Source organism: Haliotis rubra, unplaced genomic scaffold, assembly GCF_003918875.1.
Source record: "Haliotis rubra isolate DU_JTF1 unplaced genomic scaffold, ASM391887v1 Scf249, whole genome shotgun sequence".
In the NCBI taxonomy this organism is placed as follows: domain Eukaryota; kingdom Metazoa; phylum Mollusca; class Gastropoda; order Lepetellida; family Haliotidae; genus Haliotis; species Haliotis rubra.
The window spans coordinates 395,225-420,168 of NW_025766547.1; the positions used below are offsets into that span (position 1 = coordinate 395,225).

A 24,944-nucleotide genomic window follows, 5' to 3' on the forward strand; every position below is an offset into this window, starting at 1 on the left:
AGTTTTTGGTAATTATCCTAACGAAGCCTTGATTCTTAGACTTGAATATCTCATTTACAGCATGGTGGGGCGTGATATCTGATTTCTGGGGTATTAAGCGAAATAGCCAAAGGAAAAGTTCGGTTAGGGCCCGTTTGCAGCATCAATGGCTCTGAACATGTATTGACAAGAGTTGGTTGAAATATCGTTGGCAGTTGTTCGATTGAGTAAGTGGCACAGCTGTCTGAAAGTGATACAGGGTCAGCAAACAAACTGTCAGACCCTGTACGTTTATAGCTTCTTGTCAAACACATCAGCTGCCCCGAGAATACAGCATATATCAACCGTTACAGTAGAGATTACTTAGTTACAAACACCAACGTCTTAACATTATACGAAGAGCAATAAATCTTTAAAGGGGCGCTCGGCTCAAGCGAATTACCATTGGGAGCCAGATTGATTCTAATATAGAAATTATGATAAAGGAATTTGCTCCTTATTGTTCTGCCAAATAATCTGTAAACTATCTTGCCGGTCAACATGCGCTCACTTTGAATACGTTTGAATGAGTGAGTGACTTTTGAGCAGTATTCCAGTTAACACGGCTTTTCAGCCTAATTGTTGGGGGAAACCCAGAGTGATACAGGTCTCTGTTGTTTACAGGTTTTGTGAAACCACGGTTATGGTGCTGCCAAACACAGACGATCAAGATGAATCTTGAGTGGATCCTTCATCACTAAGGGAGGCAACTCTTTACAGACCTTTGTAACGCCGAAAGATTAAACATTCAGAAGCAAAGTTGAAACTATTTCATTAAAAGCAAACACCATTAAAACCCTTTAATTAATTACATGATTATTTCTTTCTTTATTTTATGTTATATATTTTTTCCATCAACGTCGTATTCCCCATGTTTATATTTCACGACTCGGATATAACCTTTCTTTCGCCAACGCAATGCCACAACGAATGAAAATACATGTATGGTGCTCGAGTACGTCACGCTCCCCTGGACGGCCTTCACGGTCGAAACAACTGACAGAGAAATAAAAACTAATGATAATACCAGACAAGCACAAGGCTAAACATCTCACTCTCTACTGTCCTCATGATTCTTTCACACAATCATTTTGGGAAGAGCAAAGACAGGGCAATCAAACAAACGTGCCTGAATTCTGAAACCCGTTTAACTAAATACTTTTTCCAAAGACCAGACCCTCAGCTTTATTAGGGTTTTGCAAACTGTTAAAATGGGGTCTAGTTTCACGGTAAAACTCCCACCCTTACTATCATCGATATTAACAATTCCAGTTTTAGTTCGTAAAAGGTTATTATTTCGTTCCGCTCCGGATTACATGTTTCGGTTTTATTCAATAACTATTATTATTTCTACAAGTATTTATGTGCAAGGTGCTACCCTGTCTCCCGGCCACCAGGAATATATTTCCGAAAAGAATGAAACGTTGTTAAATCATTCTGAAGTTACCAGATGTATCCATACAATTGAGAATTGTTGTATTTAATGACAAAATATACGTTTCAGCCTTTAGCCTTCAACAAGGGCCATGAAGAATTCCTGTGTGCCAAAAAGAAGGTTAAAGGTTTCGAAGACTTAATTTATACATATCATACAGCATTATTTTAATTGCTGGCTCCTAGATAAAGGTGGCACGCCACACCAAAGAAAATACAGCTTTTTTTTGCTCACCGTCATGTTCATAGTGTTGTTTGAGTTTAACGCTACAACCAGCAACCGGCATTAAATAATCAAGTCTGGACCAGACAATCCCGTGATTTACATTTTACATCACGAGCATCGATCTTCGCAGTTGGGATACAATGAAATGCATATATCATATGTCCAAAGATTGTAAGCGACTGGAAGAAAATACTAGTCTCCCAACTTTCATATTACTACATTTCAAATATTTTCTTGACTACAATTATTCATTTCAAGTGGGAAAATAGAAACAGTGTACCACGTCCTTTCACGAAATTATAAATATTAGTTAACATTTTGAAACAAAAATATTAAACCGATACATCCTCATCATATTTGAAACTGTGGCCTGAAATATCCATTAATTAAAATAAACATTTTTTTGTGTCTCATAAACTATATCGGTAGGTTTGTTCTACTGAGTGTGCCAGACGTAATACCGTTTCCTATTTGTCGTTAGACCACAATTTCAAAACATTATTCCAGAAACACCAGTAAGTATCTAAATTTAGATAACTTTCATGTTTATCAGAAACACGAACTGTTTTAATAGTTACACACCATCAAATTTGCACTAGGGCACGCTCAACCGTTACTAATATGTTTTTATAACCGTAAAATGGCCCGCTCAAGTTTCGCTATTACATTTGCGAAACCATTTCGGTTTTTTAACCCCCGCGACGAGAAATAGATCCACAAACAGACCTATCTAACGAAGAGACTTAACGATGATAATTTCCATACGACTTCTCTTAAAACATTCGTTGCACGGCATTGGAAATAGTTGTAGAATCAGCAGTCTGTAAGTGGGAGAAGAATGACGTCACAAGCGGAATTAAATCTTTTATCAACGTCAAAGTTTCGGCATTAAAGTAATGAAGTAGGAATTTATCACCCGACGCTGTGTATGACGTGGGAATTAACGGCCGAAGTTTCCTGCTATCATTCATATTTACAATATTAGCGGAAAAAACATATTGACATGTCTAATTTGGTTTCTACATCATCCCGAGATGCGCAATACCTAATTTAAAGGATTATCTCCGTTAATAATATAAAATCTAATATGTTTATCTCAACACGTTTTATCTTCAGTAGAACCGTTTTTATCATTTAATCATTTTTACTAATTTTGGGAGGTTTTATAAATATTTTACGCATCCGTATTTTAATGATTCCATTTCCTCAATATGACATTAGATAGCTTTATGGGTGAGTCGCATGGTTTGTGCAATGTCGTTATGTGCATATAAATCGTACTAATATCTTTATACAGTGTTCTCATTAAGATGAGCTCTATCTTTAAGAGCAGCGTAGAGTTAATGTGACGCCAAGACGCAGACTCGACTGAAGAAAAAATAATTTGAAAAAATACAAACATTGACGTTTATGTATTATACATGATATCTGCACTACACGAATACAATAACCTCTCACGCTCTCTGTGATGCTAGAATTATGAGGCAATAATTGAGAAATAGTTTTCAATTGTAGCTATTTATTTATCATTGTTGCCGGGGAACTGTCGTGATAACCTTTAGAGAGGATAAGGGGTACACAACTAGTAACACGTGTAAAATGTTGGGAAAATAAAACGCATCCATGTTTATGAAATTGACGGCTGTGTGTTCGATACGAGGATCACAGGTGCGTTTAGGGGCGACTGTTTGCATCCTTGTAACGTTTTACCACGTTTGTAATATTTCGAATAAATGAGTATTCAAATGTATACTTCCCAGTTGTTTATAAATTGTCAGTGTATGTGACTGTGATATAATTACAAATTTATGTTGAACGTCAAACAACGAAATATTCCCCTTGCCACACCCTGGTCGCACCGTGATAGATGTGTACACTAAACATGGTATATTAGAATGGTATACAAAAATATCTACTTCCAAAATATAATTTTGATCGCTTTTTGCATGGCGCTTGTTCTTATGCCGACGTAATATTAATAGAAAAAATAATATTTAAAATATTAAAACCATACTTCATATTAGTGACTGTAGTTTATGATGGATTAATTATTGGCAACATATGGCATGTTGGAGTTATATCGGCATTCCGTCAATAAACTAACTGCCTCACAATTGCCTAACTGCAAGTATATACAATTGAAAATTCGATTTGTCCATTTACAAACGTTGTGGAAACGTTGCTAGAATTAAAGCGGACGCTGAAACACTACAAACGTAAGGTCCAATAAACAACTTTGACGCCCGTATTAAATGCATCAGCGTCGAATAACTGTTATCTATTTTATATTTAACGTTGTATACCGGTACTTTCTTGTACCTAACAAATTATACTGGGATATAATTAGGTGCGGACATCGTTTTTCCGCGGGTGCCAACTACCTACAAAAACATTAATCCGGTTAACACTGAAAATAATCTTGAAGCACCTTTACTATGTGAATTAAGTATGGTTTTATATACGAGAAACGCTAGAAAATATCGATGTTCAACTTATCTACTTAGTACAGAGAACCAATGATGAGTGTTGATTAATGAGATAGCTAACTTGTATAGAACACTGTCATTGAAAAACACCATCAAAAGTACCATACTATCTTAAGAGGAATTTGAGATATGAGATATTCCGTTTTTGCAATATTGAAGTCAGATGAAAGCGACTTCACATCATTACCACGCACGCAAAGACCAAGCTCGCCCGCAGTGATTCTTTTACATTTTAATAGCAAACGTTTAAGTCAAAAGGAAAATTCAAAGATTTCATTTTAATCTACTTAATCTAAGTGAATTGCTGCAATTCAATTTCAGTTGTCTGTTCGTTTCGGTTTGTGAGACGATCGTTCTTTACCCTTTTCCACAACTTATATTATTTTAAATATATCAGAAAACATTTCCATACTATAGATACAAGTCATATCATACTTAGTTTTATTGGAATTGTGATTTCTGGGAAATCTTATTAAGATAAGATTATACTTTATCATCCCGAAGGAAATTTGCTGCACACGATTGCATATTAACATTGAAAACACATACAATACAACAAAAAATACATATACATGGACCCCAAAACACCAATACATGTTAACTATTATTAATATAGCTGGCAACAACTTCCGATATCTGAGGTTATGATAAAAGGTGGATACATAAAACAAATTGAAGATTTAAAGCTACAGTGGCGACATTAAAATTATTCTGATGAACATTAGCACTAAGAGTATATTAAGATAACACTTTGAAACAACTGACAAAGTATTTTAAGATGATTAACGCACATTAAAATAATTCATTTAAAGTAACAAAATATTGAGATTCTATTGAGATACATTTATTGAGATTCTAAAGATATTATCAAAGTTAATTATTATGTATTTTCTAAAAAGAGATTATTCGTGTTACAATCTAAACCACATTAAGTTGCTGTGTATCATGGGAACGTTTCAGAGAATCAGATACAGCGGAACCTTAGACAAAGGCAGTTAAATAAAAAAAATCTGATTTCATTCGTCTTCCTCATTTTTCAATTTTCCAAAATCGATCTAAATGCCATGAAGAAACTTGAATCTCAAAATGAAATAAAACACACTTCTAAAGTTACAGGCGCATCTATTAAGGAGTTCTGTTCGAGAATCTATTTTGACGGTCGGCACACGATGCATATAATGATGTATCTTACGTGACTGTCAGTTCCTGTGAACGAAATGCAAAAGAACTCTCCCCCCTAATCCGGATGACATATTTCGTGATTACGGGGCAATTGTGAATAAATAGTATGTACATTTATATAATTGCACCTCGAGATATATAATTATTGACAAAATACAGTACATAATGTTATATGCGCAATTGACAAGGGCGTAATGTATATGTCAATGGGTATTATGTGATTGTGTTCTCAATCAGATGATATCGATCTCCAGCGAGTAATAGATATCCCAGGACTAATTAGTCTTAATTATTTCAAAGACTTTTCGCAAATTACTTATAATTATATTTGACTTTAGTTTCGGTGTTGTACAAATAGGATAATGATATCAAGATATGTCATTAAACCAAAGAGCCGATTTAATACTCAGTGAATAGCCATTAGCTTTGAATCATTTTGTCATTAATCTCAATATTTTGTTACTTTACACTTAGAGTGGTATAAATCCGTTACCAAATCATCTGTGAAATAAAAATAACTGCGTCCAGTTGAAACAATTCCGGTTTTTATTATTTTTTTGTACCTTCGCTGTATTTGGCATTTGCGCAAAAATCAATTATCGTTGAAGATTTTTTCTCTCGAGAAATAAAACATGGATTCCTAACACGTGAACAGGGCTCCGTGGCATTCGATGTTGCGCGATGACGTCATCGCCTTTAGAGAAACTTGATGATCTTGCAGAAATCAATAACTGTTTAGCACAGACCTCCTGGTTGTCGCTGAACGGGATTGCGGTGTGCTGATAACTACAAATTTCAAAGGTGCATTATTCAAATAAGGTCTTTTTATGGACCTTGGATAACGTTACTGCGTTATAACCACCGGCGCGTGATGGAAGGTGTCAAATTACATAAACGAAATATACAATGTTTTTTTAAATATTTCTTCATGTTGGGTTCCATTCTGAAGCGCGTACAGTGCCTTCTTGGTGAGTTGTGATTTGGCTGACAATTACATACACATGGTTTAACATCGTCAATGTAAGTGAGAACATGCGACTAACGGTGACGATATACAACTGTTTCGCTGGTGGTGTTGATTTCGTGGTGGGTTAACGTCACTTTGACGTTTTCTTTAACATCACTTTGAAGGGTTTACTTCGTACTTTACCATCACTGTGGAAAGGTTTATTTTGTACTTTAACATCACTTTGAAAACATGTACTTTGTACTTTAACATTACATTGTACTTTAACATGTACTTTGTACTTTAACATCACATTGTACTTTAACATGTACTTTGTACTTTAACATCACTTTGTACTTCATCATCACTTTGGAGAGGTCTATTTTGTACTTTAACATCACTTTGTACTTCATCATCACTTTGGAGAGGTCTATTTTGTACTTTAACATCACTTTGTACTTTAACATGTACTTTGTAGAGGTCATTTTTAACATCACTTTGTACTTCATCATCACTTTGGAGAGGTCTATTTTGTACTTTAACATCACTTTGGACTTTAACATCACTTTGAAAAGGTTTTCCTGTGTGGTTTGACATCACTTTAGGAGGATAACTGTGTAACAGATAAGATTATTCTGGTTTAACATCACTTTTATAGTAATTCGTTGTGGTTAAAATTTTCTTTTTATAGTATTTCGTTGTGGTTTAACATCACGTTTAGGATTATTTCGTGGTGGTTTTAAGAGCAGCAAGCAGTACAATATAGAGAATGAGGGGTGGGCAGAGTGGGTGAGGGGTGGGATTAATGGAGGGGGTGGGGGAGGTTCAGTGAGTGGATGTGTATCCGTGATATGTTATATTGGGAATGTACTGGGGTTCCAGGTCTCACACTGGGTCCTGTGCACGCGAGGCCGGTTTAACTACAGATTTCAACTAAAGAAATTCTTGATAAAATAAAACTCCATACGTCCCGAAAAGCCACACCAACCCATCGGTAACATCAAGGAATAAGTCGAACAACTAGCCGACGCTTATTGAAATAGGGGTAACTTAAGTCAGCAAATCTGAAACATATCTTCCGCGAACAACGCACGCAAAGCCTGAATGCATAGTTTGTCTTCGTGAGAAAAACTTAACTTCAAATTGAAATATATCGTAAAACCTGAAAGTCGGGTGTTACTGCACGCTTGAGTCAGCAATATAGACGCTGGCGATATGTTTTGTTCAGATAAAAGGCTCAAAACAGGTTCGCTTTCAGCTCAGGTGTCGTATTGCCGGATCTCTCTCACAACATTAGCGATATTAATACAGGTTTATGCGAGAGGCAAGCCAGGCTGTAAAATAGCAGGCGGGGCTAGTTTGTTCAGTGATTTACATGTTTATGTAATGACTCACCCGAAAAAAATCAGTTTTTGAATTCGCGTTGTAATTGGAGCTAAACGATGAGGCTGTAGAGTGAAATAACTATCGCATACAAGCCATTTAATCGTTGAGATGTTCATTGTAATATCAAAATATTCATAGTGCATATTTTCAATCTGTTTAGTCATTCGATGCTGTTTATTATAGACTAACATTCTAAATCACTGGGTGACGAATATATTCTTTAAACATATATGTTCTTGACGTCAGGTTAGTCTGTTATTATTTATGACTTTTATATGATCGTCTATACGGAGTCGTTGGAAGGTAAATTTAACGTATCAAACATATATTAATGTCAGTTAGTGGAAATGCCAACAGAGCATGCCGGTTTAAACGGCTTGATGTGTCTTTCTTCGTGTGCCGTGAACTGTTTAGGTATGTTTCCTCCGATTTCGTTTTAGAAAATGAAATAGCGATGTAATTTCACACTTTGTCCAGCCAAATAACTCATTCGGAATAAACTGGGATTTGTTTAGTGCTAAACATGACGCCGAGATTAGTCAATGTGCGGCAGAGCCTGAGACTGTCTGGACAGTCGGTTATATGGCTCAGATGAAATCGACATCACGTTCGCGCGTGCGTCACAGGTGTCTCGCACGTGCTGCACGAGATATGGGGGCTGGGCTGGGCTCATTTGTAAGCAATGCTCAAGAAAAACGTGGACCAAAAAATATGGTTCCCCTTTCGAAGGCAACAAGCAGGAGTTTCCGATATGCGTCTCGCTTGTGTTTATATAGCCCCTGGAAAAATTCTTTCATCCAGCAATTTGTCGGGTTGTGTTTTTCTTGTTTTCTGGGAGGAAAATTGGACCACCTCTTCACGTCTTTTTGTGTAGCAACTCAACGCTAAATAACTACTCTGTTGTAAGTAGCAAGATTTCGAAGCAAGTAAATGTGTTGGCACATGCATGGAATTGATTCGCTTTTGTTTACAACCCGGTAGAAACAAACAGGTTAATAAGACTGCAAACATAGAACTCTCATGCTCATTGACGCAGTACTCCATATTCTCCACTCGTCAATTCAACTCGGCTAACCGTTATATTTCAAATATTGTTCATCAGCGTTGATGTTCCTTAATGTCAGCAAGTTACGTGATTACCCGTGTGTGAGGACAAGAAAAGACAAGGGTCGATCTGCGGAAAACATAGCTTTAAGGCAGTTTATGAGGGTAGCAGGTACTTTGTTCATGTTTTTTAATTTTCTTTTTGTGTGTGTGTGGTGTGTGTGGTGTTGGGGTGGTTTTTGGGGGTTTTTTGCTTTTTTTCTTAACGTCGCACGCAGCAATACTCCAGCTAAATGGCAGTGGTCCTTAAATAATAGAGTCTCGACCCAGTGATTGACATCATGAGCATCGATCTAGGCAACTCAACCAGTCTAACCACCCGTTGCCGTTGATAGCTAGTCCGTGCACATTGTTGAGAGTATGTTGAACTTCTTATGCCTCGAACTTGTAACATTTTAATGGATTATTTCCTGTGTGAAAACATATCTTCTGAGAGGGGTGAATTAGATTGGGGACGAGGATGCTCCTCAAAATGACAACTTCAACACTCCATCAACAAATCGATTAACAGTAAATAACATCATTTTGCTTGTCAGCATCAACCACAGACGGTGGCTGTGGCTACAGCTCTATCACGACCCTTGTTTCTGTTTCCTATCTTTCAAACATTCCAAGTCGCCACGTTTACATACCAACGCGTGTAAAAGAAACATGAAACACAGATAACAGTAAACGATGTTAATAACTGTCATGTGTTTATTTCACATTTTCCTCACAGTTAAAACTTGACGATATGTCGTAATACGAAACACGCATAACGGTAAACAAGGTTATTAGCGTTTCTTGTGTCTATTTCACATTTAAAACACATTTCAGATCTTGACGTTTCCATGAGAACGTGTGCATCCGCTGGATAAAACTGGAATAACAGGACACGATGTCAATAGCGACATGCACGCACCTGTCAGTCAAAATAACACTGTATTCAACATGCACGTGCAGAACGTGATTGAACCACATCCTACCCTAGTTGCGGTTGTTTGTTTTTTTAATGTTTCGCAGTAAATCAAAGTGTGAGATACATACAGCTCTTCCTGACATCCGCTAGGGGTCGGACATGACAGGCATTGCGTCACAACTGTAGCCTATTGCTGTGATGTTGAAACAGAATGCAGGAGCTGTCACCGCTCTCAATGCTACTACTGCATAGCAGGCTCACATGCGAAACTAGGCCTTAGGATCAATACTCGACCTGAACAGTCAGCTTGTATGCGGTTTGCCGTGGACGCCATTTTGCCCGAAAATAAACTCAACCGGCTTCGTATAGCGGTGAATTTGCTGCACGGGTTCGCGTGCTCGAAAACTACATACATAGCCTAGCGAAAGAGTAGAAATCAACATGGCTTACCTCCGAGTTTCAGAGCTTCGCGTCCAGGGGAATAATTCAGATAAATTCACACATCCTCGCTAGATATTATTCCGAGTCCGCAATACAGATCTGCCTCTCTGAACGGTCACATGACTTGGTTAATTGACACAGCGTTGGTTCGATCGACATTCCGTCAAAGGGTTTACTTGCTTTTAGGCTGGTAGGAGCATTTGTAGCTGTCTGTCTGCGCACTCTCGGGCTTGTTTTCATGAGAGGGTTATTCACAGAGATGCATTGTGTTCACCAACTGCCTTGCTTATTACAACAGACTCAGCGATGCATTCCTGCACGCTCGTGCACTCAACGAAAGGAGGGAGCTGTTAGTTTTTAACTCACTTGCATAAACATGATATGATCTGCAATGTGCACAAAGTGCATAATTACGCTAGCGGTTGCACATGCATCAAACAGGTTTGGATAATAACTTTTAACAGATTGCCCGTGATTATCCAGCCGGGTATTTTCATTTTAATTATGTGGGCGTTACCTTTCATAACACCCAAGGCCACAATGTTAAGAAGCGTTTTTAATTTTTTTTATACCTGTTTTGCATTGAAATAGTTTGATTTTATGCAGCTTAACAAAAGACTGGTAATTGTTAAAACTAATTTTATTTAAAATTCACATTTATATTCATGTTTCTTTTAATTCTTGAAGCGCAAAATAATTCCTCTATCTATTAGTGCGGTTTTCAAACTACATGTTTAAATTGATCATAATTCATATTTCTGTCCTATATCTGTCAATATATGACGATTGACACGAATGACCGATCACAGATGACACCTGGATATTTTAACCCAACTGTAACTAACTGTTTTAATCTAACAGATATTTTCACACTTCTAATTACTCACATTAATATCGCTGCAGAACGAAATTACAGCCAACATTTAAAAAAAAGGCAAATAACTGTTTGATTGTCCTTTTAGCATTTCAGTAACACGAAAACATGCAGCTTTGTTGATAAAACGTTCTGGTGTATTGCATGTAGCCACTTTTCTATGTTGATTCTTACACCGTTATCATTGCAGCGAGATAACGGTAAACGAATCCTCATTGAAACGTCGCTATCTGCTATAAACAGACAGAATTTATTCAATTTTAAGTTCTTAGGGCCACACAGCATACATCGGAATTTTGGTATAGATTTATGCATGCATAATAGCGATTACATTGAAAAATATTAATTATGCGGTTTTAAATACGTAGCTATCTGTTTTATAGACTAGAAACAGTAAGCCATAAAGTTGAACGTTTTCTTATAAAGATTATGTATTTCTTAAACTGTAGACTAATGATTCATTTGTTTGTAACTCCCCAATGAAAACACTTAAGCTTGATTGCCTAAATGTGCAAGGTGTTTATCGATGTATAATAAAGTCCGGTACTACGTCTGTGAAAGGGCATAAAGACATAGCGACCCGTGAAGATCCGGGGTAGAATAGGTCTTCAGCTACCCATGCTTGCCACACAAGGCGACTATGCTTGTCGTAAGAGGCGACTAACGGGATCGGGTGGTCAGGCTCGCTGACTTGGTTGACACATGTAATCGGTTCCCAATTGCGCAGATCGATGATCATGCTGTTGATCACTGGATTGTCTGGTCCAGACTCGATTATTTACACATGAACTGATGTATTTTAAAACAAATTCGTAACGTTGACAAGATTATTGTCATGAGTTCAATAAATGATGAAACTCAGTGAAAATTGGCGAATTCTTAACAAAACTTTACACCAAAGCGCAGCTGTTCATGCACGATATTTGCACATGCTTTTCAGCAATTCTATGTATAATGTGTATGATCAACGTGCAATTCATCTGCATAAAGATTGCAGTTGGTTCCCCGACTGACTGACTGAGTTTGGTTTTACTCCGCTTTTAGCAATATTCCAGCAACATCACGGCGGGGGACACCAGAAATGGGCTTCACACATTGTACCCATGTGGGGATTGTTGGTTCCCCGAAGTTAGTGGAGAAATTCATCCTCGATGTAACCATATATATTTACATAACATGTAGTGGGTGCTTTAAGCGAGTCGAAACTTTTGATGGGTAGTATACTTGCCATACGAGGCTCTGATAAAAGCATTATATACCATATTCAAGTCTTCTATGTTTACTAAGTCATGTGTTTCCGAATTTGATATATTATATTAACTACCTTCAAGTTTCACCTCTATAAATGGATGTGAAATTAACCTTGTTTTTTTCGTCGTAACATATAAAATAAATGTGAACAATAACTTGTATGTATTACAGGCTACAGTCCAAGCCAAAAATAATTACCACATTCTTTGTGGTACGCACGAGAGTTGTACTGGTACAGATTCCGATATACAACTTAAAGGATACCTCTCTCACGATGTATTGTGTTAGGTTACGTCTAAGACTCATTTGCCTGTTTAACATATGTTATATTTGGAGAAATAATTAACATAACTCTGTACTAAATAAATGTCACGCTGGTTCGTAAAATATATTCATATATACATGTATACAAGAATTACCAAAAAATAACCCACATATTTGAAAATTCAAAAAAACGCCCGTGTACATATAGCATTTAAAAAAAATATTTATGGAATTAGGCAACCCAACACATAACTGAACTCAACATATATATAATATACATATATATAATTATTCACCCCCAACTCTTTGCTGAATCCAAACTGAAGTCCATTTCATTTGTCCGTCCCCGTGACATTGCTGGAAAACATACTCACTCATTCACTCATTTCTCATTCACTCACTCACTCACTCACTGAATCCATATGTAGCTGGTATATGCATCTTGTTTTGCTATATTTAGAATTAATCAATAAAAACCATGGACTGAATCCAGGACACACTCGTTAATATAGCATATGTTTCATATATATTGAATTAATCGACCCAACACATCAGTGAATTCAAGACACACATGTATCTATAACATGTCTAGTGGGAGAAAAAGCTTACACATTACTTACTGATCAATATTTTAACACATGTTATATAGGAAAGTATCTTGGAATCAGTACTGGGTGTGTTTGATCAATCTTATATAAAACCACGTTCTTTGCGATTTATGCTTTTGTCTTTGACTGCGATAGCAAATTGAAAGACTAAGAAAGGTGAAATGCATGGATTAGTCTGCCATACAGACCCTGAACTAAATATATCCAAGAAAGCCCACGCAAGTCTAGAATATGTGGCAAGTCTAGATTTCCTCTAAAAATTAAAAAAGCCTCAGGGCTCCTTTTCATTATATATTTTTTTTTTACTATGAACGTTTTTTTCAGTAAAATATGTTCATTTCAGAGACTAGTTGTTAATCTATGCATGCATTAACTCTCTTCGTATTGATACTACAGCTAAAATGCCACATAAAAATCCCCGACAAAGTAATATTCATTCAATAATAACAAGTAATCTCTGCTAACATGATAATATATTGTACGATTCCGATTACATCATAAGAATATGTTTATATATAGAGATTATTACATGAGCAAGTGTGTCATACGACTGATACGAAACGAGTGTGAAACCGTGTATTGCCCGAGCGAGTTTCGTATCAGTCGTATGACGCACTTGCTCGTGTAATACTTTCTTTATTATACATTTTATTCATGTACATTTGTGCAGTAAAACACGGTAAGCAAGTGTGACGGCCCTGTTCATTGACGTCGCGTTCCATTGTTTAATGACGTCACAGACGGCGAAATACTGAAACAATGGTTGCTAGGCAAAAGTGATATGTGCACATGTGGATAATAAATATCTGGGCCCCTATTTTCGAAAGGATCCTAGCCCTAGGATATCCTAACTTTCATCCTAGGGTCTTGGGTAGGTGTCCTACCTTATTCTCGAAATGTATCCTAGCGCTAGGATATCCTAACTTAGGACAAATACTAGGATAGGTTCTGACTTGTCCTAAGTCTATCTTAGTGGAACTCAACGTGGTGTGGTTCTTGTTTGTTCACCAATTTTGACGTTGTCAAACACAATAACTCGCCTAAATTACATTTAAATTTACAACAGCACACACACAGTTTTGATGAGTTAAGAAGGGTTTTAAATGTCAATGTCTAGGCCAACTTGACAGGCGAAGTAACTTCTGTTAATTTCCTAGGTGATTTTTCAGTTTGTGAGATGACGCATAATGAGAGTTCAGGTCATGATTAAACATAATTTTTTTTTTTAAAAATGAAAATATTATGTGCACATTTCTTTTTGGCATACTTTCAAACTATGAAGTAAAAGTGTTATCTCCTTGTCAAATAAATGAATTTTCAAGAACTTTAAAACTACTATAGTGTGATGAAAATATCGAATATATCAACATTTAATAATACTTTTTTCTGGAAGTATGGTAATTCGAACGAATAGATATTAAAAAATCTCATTAAATATTTTAAATCTATTCAAGTACTAAGTCACTCTATATTTCTTATAATTATATAATTATAATTTCTTCTTGATCTACTAAGTGCACCAAAAGCTGAATTTCACCGCTTTCAAGCTTTTTACATCGATTTCTAGTCTTACCATTTATCGTGTAAATGAGATTGTAGTTACCTTTATTCACTGTATGTCTGTGTTTTATGGAATGAATCATGGGTAATATTTAGGGGAATCCCCAACTTAATGAATGTTTTTCTATCTCACCTGCTGAAGAGCTCACTATCCCAGCTAGGATCGGTAGCTCAAGTTAGGACAGAGGTAGGATCGTTTCGAGAATGGGTCTTATCCTAACGGTAGGATGTCCTAACTTCTGTCCTAACTAGTTAGGATCTGTCTTAGCTGGGACACTTTCGAGAATAGGCACCCAGTATTAAACAGTGACGGCACGAGTTCACGAAAATGGTTAGCGTATCCTGAACCGTAGTCTGTCGTACAGACCTTGAAGCAAATATATCCAAGAAAGCCCACACAAGTCTAGAAAATGTGGCAAGTCTAGATTTCCTCAGCTTCAGGCAGAAAGTCTCAGGGCTCCTTTTCATTATATTTAATTTTTTTTACTATGAACTTTTTTCAGTAAAATATGTTCATTTCAGAGACTAGTTGTTAGTCTACCTGTACCGCGGTTGTCACCACAGGGGTTCGAAGCCCTGTGGTTCGCACCTCCAAACACCTACAGAGACTAGTTTACCAAATGATACACATTAGGAGGTATAGTATAACTCATATGGCATCGCATTTGCCACTGTTGCGTCGAACTGGAAACACGTTCTACGTCTGTACCGTAAAACCCCAAATCTTCACTGAGGTTTTATTTGTTGTAACGATGTTTTTGTCCAAATAACAAAATGGACACGGACTGGCTATATGTCAGAAAAGGCTACCTCTCAGTTGTATCTCCGGTTTCTGTTATTAATGAGTTACTCTCCCTTTGGTACAATTATGGTCGGAGTCGAATACTAGACAGCTTTTAGATGATATTTATCATGATTATTGACGCGGTATATTGATTTCATGGCGCCGTGATATTGCTGGAATTGCTAAAAGCGGCGTAAAACCATACTCACTCACTCATTGATTTCATGTATGTGACCGTGTCAACGACTTCCATGAGTTAAATACGCTGAGTTTGAAGCATTACTGTGATCAATTCCTGAAATGGAATCTTTGAGTACGTATTGTATTTTACCATTCTGCGGCTAGCATCATATTGTCCATTCGTTCTCCAGTTTTACTGTTATTTTTCCAAATGTGAAACAGACTGGATGCAGTAAAGCTTTTAAAACGTTTTATGGCAGATGTACGGATGATATTTCTGTTGTACTGTGGGAATCGCTCAATAGACTCCGCTTTTAGCATAGAACTCTGGTGGTTATGGAAGGTTTATTTGATTTACAACGTTTATTCTTTAGAAATTAGTGAATTCATCACACATAACTTCTACAGTTTCATAAAGACGAATGAGGCACTGTCAGGACTTGGTAATCAACCGTTATATTAAAACGACGCTGAATTAGATTTTAGTTATCTTAAATCTATTCAATTCACCGAAATAGCAGGAGGTTTTTGATAAATATCTAAACTGTCAACAAAGGACTGTATACATTTATGTTTGATGATGGCTAACAATGAAACCAACATGGAATGCCTTTTACAAAGTGATGTATTTGATACAGTAACCATGGTAACGTTTTTGGATCTCAAGTTGGCAATCTTTCAGCGACTTTTGTCAGCTCAGAAACGTTTTGTGAATTTTGGGTCAAATTCAATTTCAATTTCATCCTCATTCCTATTTTCCTTATTTCATCCTTATTTTACATTTTCCAAGACAGTTCCAACCTCGTGTTATATCAGATTTCATTATGTAGCTTTTGCAATAAAACGATAAAATCCTTCCGATATTCCTGAGTAATCTCCACGAACATGCAGCGTCAATTGTACGACACGACACCATAAACACGTGGCCATGAAACACTATAAAATGATGATGGAGCCAGTTTGTGAAAGCGTTACTGACTGACTGACTGAGTTTAGTTTTACGCCGCTTTTAGCAATATTCCAGCAATATCACGGCGGGGGACACCAGAAATGGGCTTAACACATTGTACCCATGTGGGGAATCGAACCCGGGTCTTCGGCGTGACGAGCCAACGCTTTAACCACTAGGCTACCCCACCGCCCCTGTGAAAGCGTTAGCGATTCATGTAAATTAAAAAATGTTACATACGAACATGTAATAACTATTTATATATTTACACTGGGATTCGAGTGAGTGAACGCCAGGCAACTGGACTTATGGGTTACGCATATTAAACACATGTTCAGAATCGAACCCAGGCTGTTGCGCGACGACCGACAACATTAACCATTAAGCTACCCAGCGCCCTTAGACGAGATTGACACAGACGTTTATCGTTATATCCGATTTCGTTACATCCCGGAAAGGCGATTCTTTTCTTTTCTAATATGGCACACTTGAGATAGATCTGTTAACAGTCTTTGCGTGCAGTAGTTTCACGGCACGAGCCATATTATGATGTTTGATGGGTACGTTAAAAAACTATAAGTTCACCAGGGCAAAACACTTCAACTGCATTAAAGCAGACTCGGGGATGAAGAACCCAAGAGTGCTTTCTTTTATGTAATGATTGTGAAAGAAACTTAACAGTAAACGATGATGTCTGTTTTAGTAATGGCTCTTAAATCACCAGGTTTTGGCAATAAAGATACTCAGAATAGCCAGGCAAATTATAAACAGTTTCTGCAAATTTTAACGAGATATCTATAACATTTATGGACTTTAACGTTTTAACTTACCAGCCGGGAGACCCAGTTACCATCAACAGTTCCACAGGGGAACCAGATAATGGAACAAGCGTTACCCGCGATCTGTCACATAAAAAAAAATAAGACACGCGCTGATCTGAGCATGACGTCACACCTGGTAATCTACTAATGCCCTAAAACCGGGAGATAGTAAACGGCGATCTTCTCCAGTAAGCACGTAGGTATATCTGACCTATATCTCTGTAAGTGATCATGCTATCTTTTCGTGCTGTTTTTTTCCTTCAGCATTTTTTGGTAATAAAGTGCGTAATAGTGATTACGTGCCTTCTTGGAAGCGGTCATGTGAAAAGTGGGACACTATCTTAGTTTCCACTGTTACTTTTTCAGCAGCAATCATTTATTTTTTACACAAATGTTGTAAGTTGTACGTTGGGGGCGGTGGGGTAGCCTAGTGGTTAAAGCATTCACTCGTCACGCCGAAGACGAGGTTCGATTCCCCATATGGGTACAATGTGTGAAGCCCATTTCTGGTGTCCCCCGCCGTGATATTGCTAAAGTCACTCACTCAATTACGTGGTACGCGCTTCCGATATAGCAGTGATTCAGGTATAGAATTTTCATCAATGCTTGTCCCTTCAAACACCCACTGGAGAGTTGCAGCACATAATCGTGACTTGTTCTCCTCTGGCTTTGACGTTTCCTAGTTACAATGATCTGTTGTTGATGGTAACATAGCCGTGGTGAGCATCGTTTATTTATTTATTTGTTTGTTTGTTTGTTTGTTTGTTTTTCCGCAGTGGAGGTGGTTTCGATTGATTGATTTTATTTCGGAAATGTAGGTCATCCGGCCCATAATTCACATACATAGTCATTTAATAAACTTGACAGAGCACCTTGTTATATAATTTATGACGTTTGACAATATTTCAGTGTTTTGCCAACAACGTTTAAATATGCTTACATGATACATTTAAATCATTTACAACTGTTTTCAATCCAGTTTTGTCTTAATGTAAAGCTGTAAAATATAAAAGCTCCTTAGGGAGGTATTGGGCTGAGTGAACAAGGAAAGAACTTAGGTATTCAGATGTTAGCAATCTGTACTTGTTGCAAACGTTGGCCTAATTTGTAGTCATTTTACTTTAATCCATGACATCATTTCTGAAATCTTTCCATTCAGCGATCTGTCCATCAATGTTTTACACCAGAACTATCAGCTTTGACACCAGAACTACCTTCAACACCTTCGCTGTTTCTGTGTAAATATTGTGTTTAATGTTTTTAATTTATTGAATTATTCAAATTATTGAATTTGTTGTCATATTTCCGTATCAATACTGATCAAAACGTTATGCTTCTCTTTCTTTGTACGGAGGGGTTCCTCACATTGAGAAGGTGTCCGGAAACAAAAGGTTTCAATTTCTATGATGTGATAAACATTGTAAAAAAAAACCCCGTATAAACCCGCATTAGGTTCGTATAAACGTATGTACCTCATACGCTATATCTAAATTATAGTTTGTATGGACCTCGTATACACCTCATGCGTATTAACACCATATAAAGTTAGTATTTACCTCGAATACAGCTGAATATATTTCGAGAAACCCCCTGTAAAACCCATTTAAACCAGGACTCGTATCATTTCCGATGTTTCGTTCAAATAATACACTTTCCAATCATACCTTCCAACACCGTGTGTGTTAATGTCGATATCTCGTGACTGGATGAGGGTGTTTCCAACCTAAATGTGTAAGTGATTTTATTTCGTAAAGTACCGAAGTATTGCCTGATTACACAATGTGGGCATAGTGTCATGAATTCAGTTATGGAAGCATAACAGGGCCACAGTCTAAACTTATCATCATCTACGTAAAAGATACATTCATCACACTGAAGATTATTACGATGTACAGTACAGTATATTCCCAGCGAATTATTATGTATGCATGGTATCGTATATTCTATACGTATTATCAAATATACATGTATGCTATATTCCCTGCATATTATTATGCAATCATGCATTTTATATTCCCTGCGTATTATTATGCATGCATGCATTGTATATTCCCTGCGTATTATTATGCATACATGTATTGTATATTCCCTGCGTATTATTATGCATGCATGTATTATTGTATATTTCCTGCGTATTATTATGCATGCATGTATTATTGTGTATTCCCTGCGTATTATTATGCATGCATGTATAGTATATTCCTGCGTATTATTATGCATGCATGCATTTTATATTCCCTGCGTATTATTATGCATGCATGTATTGTATATTCCTGCATATTATTATGCATGCATGTATAGCATATTCCTGCGTATTATTTTGCATGCATGTATTATTGTATATTCCCTGCGTATTATTTTGCATGCATGTATTGTATATTCCCTGCGTATTATTATGCATGCATGTATTGTTTATATCTGCGTATTATCTTGCATGCATGTATTGTATATCCCTGCGTATTATTATGCATGCATGTATTGTATATTCCTGCGTATTATTTTGCATGCATGTATTGTATATTCCTGCATATTATTTTGCATGCATGTATTGTATATTCCCTGCGTATTATTATGCATGTATGTAGTGTATATTCCCTGCGTATTATTATGCATGCATGTATTGTATATTCCCTGCGTATTATTATGCATGCATGGTACAGTATTTTCCTGCGTGTTGCATACAAGGTATACTGCATATACAAGTATAGTGCAACATCAGTGTGGTATAATATGTTCATATACATATAAGTATAAACCATTAACACATTAACCGGACTCATAAACACATATTAGAGATCGGAGGTTATTTCTCAGGCGTTAGCCATAGTTTGAAAGTTTCCTGTTTCGATTTCGGGAAAGTATATACCTTGGTGAAAGTGGTTTCCTTTTGTTTATATTTAATGAAACATTATTGCCCATTTTGACTTTGTTGAAGCGTAGCTTTATATTTAGGAGACGCGTTCGGTTTTAAATCAAATTTAGATCTATTATAATTTCGTTATGTACCTCTGATTTTTCAACACAGTATGTTTATCTCCATTCTACCATAACCGTGTTATTAAGATTTTTTTAAAATACACACTGTGTTGGAAAATCAGAGGTATATAACGTGATTACTGAAGGACTTCAATTAGCCAATCACAATCCAGTACTGAAGTCTTGGTAGAGTTGGTGTTATCGTGTCTCTAACACGTGGTGGCATTTTAAGCTTGAAATGTAGTTTTCTAAATCAAGACGTTCATTAATTATTTCCTTGCAACCAATATGTCATGGGTACAGTGTGTGTGAGCATTCAGTGTGTCGCCAGTTACTACATGGCTTTGCAAACGTTAAACGTGGCGTAAAATCAAAACTGACTTACTCAGCGACTGACAATTTGAAGCTGTATATGGGATACCATTCTCTTCCCACAGAGGTTACTTGTCATATCTTCCTACGAACCTCTGTTCTAATACGGCCATATTTCCCGGTTCTCGTAAAATCCCCTAGCGGCAAAAGATCGCAACACGAATTATCTCCCTTCTTTCTATCCAATCAGAACACGTGTTACATCGACTTAGATTCAACTTGACTAACACAAGCAAATGTGGGGCCACAAATATCCCCCCATCTGCCGGGGACTTGTGTTGATGTTACACACAAGACGTTTAATGGCTAGCTTGTCCATTGTCAACGAGGGCGATGGAGACGCCACTGATCCGCCATAACATGACTGAGTTCTGTCTAGAAGAAACGTTTGCGCATCGCGCAGGGGAAGAAGTTTAGTTTTCTCGAAGCATACGGAAATTACCGAGGCCTTGCGAATGATCACTTTTGAAACAACGTCGCTGATTGCACAACTTAATATGATTGCCTCCAATCACGAGCCTTGAACGCTCACACCATGAAAGGGCCGTATTAGAACAGAGGTTACGTAGGAAGATATGACAGGAGTAACCTCTGTGGGAAGAGAATGATGGGATACAAGCTTTGGGCTCTGTGTCGTGAGATTTCGTCGCAAAGTGTAATATTTTAAAGAAATTCCCATGAACGCCATTTAATGTTGATACATACGTTATACCATAACAGACAATGCATGGGTTGGACAACTCTGTGGAAACTAGAAATTGGATCTCTATCAATATCCCAAGATGTCTTTGGAGACAAAGAGTATCTCCCTTCTTTGTTGTGTTTGATAGGAACACCATGCTACTGTGAGCTATATAGATGCTCCTTCTAGCGTAGTTCTTCAACACCTGCACACTGTAAATCCTTGTTAATACGGACACAGTTTATTCTCAATCACCACTTGTGGGGGTGTCTGCATACATGGAACCAATCCTTATCAATAATACTTTAAATCGGAACCTTGGTAATCTATATTCACGTGAATGTGCGAGCGTTTGCCTGAGTTTACCGTTAAGATTAACAGAGTTCCACCACACACCCTGAAACATGTCAGACCAACTATACAAGCTCTGAGACAATCGAACCCACGGGTGCTGACTGTCTGTTGTTGTAGGAGGAGAACGACCTTCTATGAGAGGAGAACGACCTTCTGTGAGAGGATAACGACCTTTTGTGAGAGGAGAACGACCTTTTGTGAGAGGAGAATGACCTTCTGTGAGAGGAGAACGACCTTCTGTGAGAGGAGAACGACCTTCTGTGAGAGGAGAATGACCTTCTGTGAGAGGAGAACGACCTTCTGTGAGAGGAGGAGAGGACCTGACCTTCTGTGAGAGGAGAACGACCTTTGTGAGAGGAGAATGACCTGTGAGAGGAGAACGACCTTCCTGTGAGAGAGGAGAATGACCTTCTGAGAGGAGAACGACCTTCTGACGAGAGGAGGAGAATGACCTGTGAGAGGAGAACGACCTTCTGTGAGAGGAGAACGACCTTCTGTGAGAGGAGAACGACCTTCTGTGAGAGGAAAACGACCTTCTGTGAGAGGAGAACGACACGACCTTTGTGAGAGGAGAACGACCTGAGAGAGGAGAAGGAGACCTTGTGAGAGGATGACCTTCTCTGGAACGATGACCTTCTGTGAGAGGAGAGAGGAGAACGACCTTCTGTGAGAGGAGAACGACCTTCTGAGAGAGGAGAACGACCTTCTGTGAGAGGAGAACGACCTTCTGTGAGAGGAGAACGACCTGTCTGTGAGAGGAGAACGACCTTCTGTGAGAGGAGAACGACCTTCTGTGAGAGGAGAACGACCTTCTGAGAGAGGAGAACGACCTTCTGTGAGAGGAGAACGACCTTCTGAGAGAGGAGAACGACCTTTCTGAGAGAGGAGAACGACCTGTTGTGAGAGGAGAATGACCTTCTGTGAGAGGAGAACGACCTTCTGTGAGAGGAGAATGACCCTGAGAGGAGAACGACCTTCTGAGAGAGGAGAATGACCTTCTGTGAGAGGAGAACGACCTTCTGAGAGGAGAACGACCTTCTGAGAGAGGAGAACGGCCTTTTGTGAGAGGAGAATGACCTGTGTGAGAGGAGAACGACCTTCTGAGAGAGGAGAACGACCTTCTGTGAGAGGAGAACGACCTTCTGTGAGAGGAGAAGAGGAGAACGACCTTCTGAGAGAGGAGAACGACCTGCTGTGAGAGGAGAACGACCTTCTGTGAGAGGAGAACGACCTTCTGTGAGAGGAGAACGACCTTCTGAGAGGAGAGGAGAACGACCTGCTGTGAGAGGAGAACGACCTTCTGTGAGAGGAGAACGACCTTCTGTGAGAGGAGAACGACCTTCTGAGAGAGAGGAGAATGACCTTCTGTGAGAGGAGAACGACCTTCTGTGAGAGAGGAGAACGACCTTCTGTGAGAGGAGAACGACCTTCTGAGGGAGAGGAGAACGACCGACCTCTGTGAGAGGAGAACGACCTGCTTCTAAGAGAGAGGAGAACGACCTGCTGTGAGAGGAGAGAACGACCTGCTGTGAGAGGAGAACGACCTTCTGCGAGAGAGGAGAATGACCTCTGTGAGGAGAACGGAGAGGAGAACGACCTTCTGATGAACGACCTTGTGAGAGGAGAATGACCTTCTGTGAGAGGAGAACGACCTTCTGTGAGAGGAGAACGACCTTCTGTGAGAGGAGAACGACCTTCTGTGAGAGGAGAACGACCTTCTGCGAGAGGAGAATGACCTGCTGTGAGAGGAGAACGACCTTCTGCGAGAGGAGAATGACCTGTGAGAGGAGAATGACCTGCTGTAGTAGGACAATGACCTGGTCTAGTAGGACAATGACCTTCTCTAGTAGGAGAATGACCAGCTGTAGTAGGACAATGACCTGCGCTAGAAGGACAATGACCTGGTCTAGTAGGACAATCACCTGCTGTAGTAGGACAATTACCTGCTTTAGTAGGGCAATGACCTGCTGTACATAGTAGGAGAATGACCTGCTGTAGTAGGACAATGACCTGCGCTAGAAGGACAATGACCTGGTCTAGTAGGACAATCACCTGCTGTAGTAGGACAATGACCAGCTCTAGTAGGACAATGACCTGTTGTAGGAGGACAATGACCTGCTCTAGTAGGGCAATGACCTGCTGTACATAGTAGGACAATGACCTGCTGTACATAGTAGGACAATGACCTGCTGTACATAGTAGGACAATGACCTGCTGTACATAGTAGGACAATGACCTGCTGTAGGAGGACAATGACCTGCTCTAGTAGGACAATGACCTGCTGTACATAGTAGGACAATGACCTGCTGTACATAGTAGGACAATGACCTGCTCTAGTAGGAAAATGACCTGCTATACATAGTAGGACAATGACCTGCTGTAGTAGGAAAATGACCTGCTCTAGTAGGACAATAACCAGCTGTAGGAGGACAATAACCTGCTTTTGGGAAAGAATGACCTGCTGTTTGGGGAGAATGTCATGATGTAAGAGAGAGATATTCTGTAGATGGAGAATGACCTGCTGTTTGGGGAGAATGTCATGACCTGCTGTTTGGGGAGAATGTCATGATGTAAGAGAGTGATATTCTGTAGATGGAGAATGACCTGCTGTTTGGGGAGAATGTCATGATGTAAGACAGTGATATTCTGTAGATGGATAATGACCTGCTGCTGGTCGAGGATGTCTGATGAGGTTAGAAGCTGCATACTGCTGTGTAGATGTGGGATCAATGATGACAAGACTTGTTACACGCATCTCTGTGATCCAGCCGTTACCGTAACTAGCTGCACAGTGCCCGTGATGGCGCTGATGTCATACAAAGACGTTCCCGACAGTAATGGTATAGGAGTCGGGCGGTCCGGAATGACGGTATTCAATTGTACTAAATGGTCGTCTTGGATAAACGTAACACAGAAGAACACAGATCAATTCGGCGGGAGTCGCGCCAAGGCCTTTCACTTGTTTCATGTTCAAATACCGCTCGAAACTTCTGAAAAATCTGGAGCATTATCATGCGTACCAAATTAGACAGTCTGCATAAATAATCCTCGTCTCCAAGAATCTTTCTTCATTTTATCTTTAATTAAAATTCCCTTTTTAATTGTGTCTAAAGTTGGAAGGTTGTTATTCTTGTGTTAACTAATCATT

The 24,944-nt window shown here is 38.5% G+C and overlaps 1 protein-coding gene across 4 annotated transcripts in view; it reads right to left on the minus strand.

Moving 5' to 3' along the window:
- Positions 1-10,412, minus strand: part of LOC124279263 (polycomb complex protein BMI-1-A-like) — a 104,792-nt gene extending 94,380 nt beyond the window's left edge. For 2 of the 4 annotated variants that reach the window (XM_046715084.1, XM_046715083.1), the window contains exon 1: positions 10,131-10,410. The gene's annotated coding sequence lies outside the window, so the exon portion shown is untranslated. Of the gene's footprint in view, positions 1-10,130 lie in introns of all 4 variants that reach the window. The other 2 variants (XM_046715080.1, XM_046715082.1) reach the window with 2 other exon arrangements.
- Positions 10,413-24,944: the final 14,532 nt, after the last annotated feature.